We start from the raw sequence: 5,054 nt of genomic DNA on the forward strand, positions 1-5,054 counted from the left end.
AGCAGAAAAGAAGAAAATTTGCCGCTGAAAGACATGCTATCATTAATGAAGAAGTAGACAAACTATTGGACATGGGGATGATAATGTTGGGAAATGTGTCCTCAACAATAGTGCGATCACATGATTTAAATATCATTATTAAATCTCATTTTAAGAATACATGTGGGATGTAATATTTTACAGTCAACTGGTCCACACATATCGGTAATGATTGGCTGACTAGAGTTTGACATTACTGTCGTGCGACGGTGGTGATCAGTTGATCCCCTTAGGTCATACCTATAGGGAAATACTCTTAATTGATGATTTAATTAATCGTATACCGATACGAGTTAATTAAATTGCTTAAAATTGACGGATGATTTTGTGAGTATAATTTACGTATCTTATTGTAAATATGATTAAATAAGACACGGTCTAAGTAATCGAATTATTTTATTACTTGGATGAAATTATTGTTTACAGAAACAATTGAAACGGAATGAATAAATTATTATAAATACAGAATGTTGTAGTTTATAATTTGGAAACATTTTTGGTCCGAGTAATTACGAATTACTAGTCGATTTTGTAAATGACATATTTTATGAATATGTTGATTTTTAATATGATAAAAATACATTGCATTGTAACATGTCATGTAACATGTTACATGTGACAAATTTGACAAATGACAAAATAAAATGGATTCTCCATTTTATGTCCAAAACCGAAAATAAAGGGGTGTGCACATAGTTTATATTGTGTTGTTTATTTTTAAATGAAAACACAATGATAACACAAGATAATAGGCTTGCATGCCTAGTCTCTTGTGAAGAGCACAAATGAAATGTGTTGGGCAACCTACCCAAGCAATATTTCGGCCACCCCACAAGAGAGAGAAGAGCCCTTCTTTTTCATTTACCAATTAATTCATTTTTCCACTACATAATTTTCTAGAGTAAGAAAGTTGATATTCTCTACATGTTATGAGATTTCTAGAGAAATAAACCACAAAAATACTCCCTCTTGACCGAAATTTCAAGAGTGTAAATACAATTTATATTGTGTCAATTTTATAGTAAAACTAATATTATTACTAGATCTAAATAATATTGGTTATTAAGAGATTCCTTGGGTATATGCTTTTGGGAGGGATTCTACACTTGAATCCTTGTTCATCCATTAATGGAAAGCTCAAGAACAAAAGAAAAGGAGATTTCTTTTGTGCCCATTAGAACCGAAATCACAATGTAAGGATGATTTCTTCTCTTTTTATTATATTGTTTGCATGCATAAAATCCATGTTTAATTTTATGACAATTAATTTAACATATATGAGTATGTTAAGTTTGTATATGAATCTACTTTTCCTTCAATTGGTATCAGAGCCACGGTTGTTTGCATGCAAATTGGTTAAAAGTTTTTCCGAGTTATAAGAATAACAAATAAAACTTGTAAAATTTGTGTTATTATGATATATCACGAAATTATTACATGCATGTTAATATTTCTGGTCCTAAAATGTTTTAGGATATTTTGGTTAATTTTACGGATTTTTATTGTTCATATTTTACAATAATGACATTTAAATATGATTTTATGAGTAAAAATGTCATTTTTGGTCGAAAATTAGCTATACTTCGAATTTTCAGTTGGTTTTTGGATATGTTGTTACATATATTATTTTGAGATAACCTGTAAATTTTCATAATTTTTGGACTTGTTATGCTCGAAAAATGAATTTTTCATTATTAAATTCGGATTTAGGTGAAAAATAGGTTAATATGAGTTACATTTCGAATCTGGTCATAGAAAATTAATATGTTGTCACATGCAATTTTACAAGATGTGTGTAAAATAATTGGCTATAAAGAAGTCTTTTAGCATGATTTATGAATTTTTGAAGAAAAATGGCATAAATAGTGACATTATTAGTTGGAAATTAATAAAACATAATCTATGACTTAGGAAAAACGTCTAATGTTGCATTTTATTGTATTTTTCAGATCTAAAATTGAAAAGTTAATGAAAATAATTTTTCCATGTTTTTATGATTATTTTATTAAATACCGATAAACCGCAACATTGTTTTTCCGGAAAATTTTCGAAATTTTTAACCTAAGATTTTGAACATTATGAGTGTCATGGATTTTTCCAGAATGTTCATGAATTTAAATTTCAAATTTTGAATTTATTTGAAATTTTGTGATTTATTTGAAGTTTAATAGCTTATTTTTGTAATTTTGGTCCATTTATGAACAAATTTGTAAATAAAAGTTAATTATGGTCAAATTATAAGTGAAGACTATATTTTGAGTCCTAAGAAGGTTAGGGTAATTAACTTATGCATAAATATGAGTTTATGCATTTTTGTGATTATAAAATGTTGAAATCACGCAAATCCGTAAAAACCGAATAATATACGATATTGGCTAATTAAAAGGCGATTTAGCATAAAAATTGAGCATGTTCATACATATTATAATGCTGCATTTTCTTTATGATTGTCATAATTTTTATTTATGTAATTTTGAATTATGTAATTTTACTTAGTATGGCCTTAGATTTTAATTGGTATTTCCCGAAATGTATGGGAATATCGATTCGGTTGTAATTTTTATTGTGATCTCGTATCACCGTTTTGTAATTTAATAGACTTATTTTATTTTAGTTACAAATGTATAATAGGAAATTATGTAATTTATTATGTAATTTTATTCATTCCGGAGTTCCAAAAGACGGATTTCTTCAAGAATGGTGATACATAAAGACGGTGTTACCTCGAGATGCGTGCCACAACCGAAGTTCAAGGGACCAATGGAGTTGGTTTCCGAATATGTAATAGATTAATAGTTTTTCTATTTTAGGAAAGGCCATACTAGGATTTATTTACTTTTATGCTTGCATTTTATTTTATGTCACATGCATCGCTAAATCGCCATAACTAAACATGCATTGTCTCTTTCATCGAGTTTATCGACCGTGTCAATTAGAATTATCGTAGTTCACCGCTTTAGTTCACTTAAAACGTGATAGATAATAAATTGACATGACCTCTCGCTAAAACAATTAATTGAGACATAGCCTTACCAAATAGTAGAAACCATGAAAACCTATTTCGTGAGGGAGTGCACTCGGCCCTACCGGGGTACAAACCTTGTTACGTAGGGGAAGTGGGTGATAAATGTCAATCCACCGAATTCATGTTGATGAGGGTTTCATCGGCCATACCGTGCCCAAGTTGATGTGGATTTGGATCATGGACACATTTATTCGAAATTTGGATTGAGCTCAACGGAAGTATTCGCGACCGTAGTTGCATGTGTTCCGGGCTATAGATAAATATTAGAGTAATTTTATCGACCAAGAGTTCTAAAAGTAGAATCGATTAAAGCGTTAATCCACCGAGTTATATTGATAAGGGTTTCATCGGCCATACCGTGCCTAAGTCGATATGAATTTGGGTCTTGGAATCATTTATCATAGTTGGGTAGAGGTCACTATGTAAATGCTTTACTTGTTATTTACAAGTATTATTATTATAACGATAAATGTTAATTTTTTTCCACTATTCCGTTATTATTGTTCTATTTCTTTACCACAATTCATATACGATATCATTTCGATTTTTGATTCAAATCTCCATTAAAATATCGTAACTAAAGACAAATATGAGTTTGCTTCTAAAACCTCAAATGTACCATTGCCAAGGATCTCTTGAAAAGAGTATAGATTAAGGTTATTCATTATCAAACAGGTTTTTGATTCTTGACTAACACATCTACTTGCAATGGATTGTTTTTATATACTTAATTGAATTAAGTATCTTGAAGCGATAAATTGTTTTGGTAATTAGATTTGTTGGAATTCGTAATTGACCAAAATAACGCAACCACTTCAATGAAAGTTTTAAGACTAAAACGAACAAATGAAGAGTAATCTTCATAAGATTCAACTTTGCTTCTCTAAGTAAAGACTCATTGAATTGAGTGGGAGCATTCTCTTAAACCGTTAAGATGAGGACGAGGTTCAAGAAGTAAAGATTATAATGGAATTGATACAAGGTAATGTTAAAGGTAAAGTTGTTGAGAATGACGATACTAAACCTATCAATCCCGACCGAAAAAAAAGTTTCTATTGTCTTAAATGTTGGACACAAGAAAGGAAACTACCCCAAATTATTGAAGAATCAACAAGTTAGTTGTGGGACATCTAATGGGACCTTCTTCTTTAAATGTTTATTTGATTAAACATAAATTTTGCTAGTAATACTTCGTCAATATTAGAAACCAATGGAGGTTTTCATCATTGTACTTGATACATAAGATGATTAGAATATGACGACTAGCAACAATAAAGTCGAGAGAAAGAGTCATTGTGTACTAAATCTAGTTTTCGGGTTTGGAGTTGTACTTAATTGTGACTATTAAGTACATAAACTCTAAATAAGAATACAATTTGTTAAAGATACAAAAGAGGTTTCACTTTTGTGACCCTATACACCATGATTTGATGTATGGCTAGCCCATCATCAAGGTGATTATATTCTAAACCAAACTAGAATAATATATCATGAAGATGATGCAAGACTCAAATTGGTAACCCAAGATTAAACCTTAAAATTTTGGAATGATGAACGCAAAGAGTTATCGAGTACTCTTGAAACCATTAGATTGTTAATGGTATATGCGTATCTTGTATTCAAAGCAAGATATCTCGTACCTTTTGGTTGAAAAAGGAGATCGAGATTGTAAATCATTTATACAAAATAGGTTGATCATTTTCTTTTACCAACGATTTAAGTTGACACTAGTGTGTTCACTTAATAAGGTAAATAGAGAAATCTTTGAAGAAGTTCAAGAGTTCAAGGAATCACGATTTAGTCGTGATGGGATTATAAAAGTGAAGACTTTGATATAAGCCAAAGGAAATGTGATATTGTATCACAAATTAATCTCTCTTAACACACATTATGGAATAATGTGTGATTGGATATGAATTCAAACGCTATTCGATATGGTTTGGACTTCAATCAAGTTACTTTGAGTTACTTGATCGTTTTGGGGATTCTA

This window comes from Silene latifolia, chromosome 2 (assembly GCF_048544455.1).
Source record: "Silene latifolia isolate original U9 population chromosome 2, ASM4854445v1, whole genome shotgun sequence".
NCBI lineage: Eukaryota > Viridiplantae > Streptophyta > Magnoliopsida > Caryophyllales > Caryophyllaceae > Silene > Silene latifolia.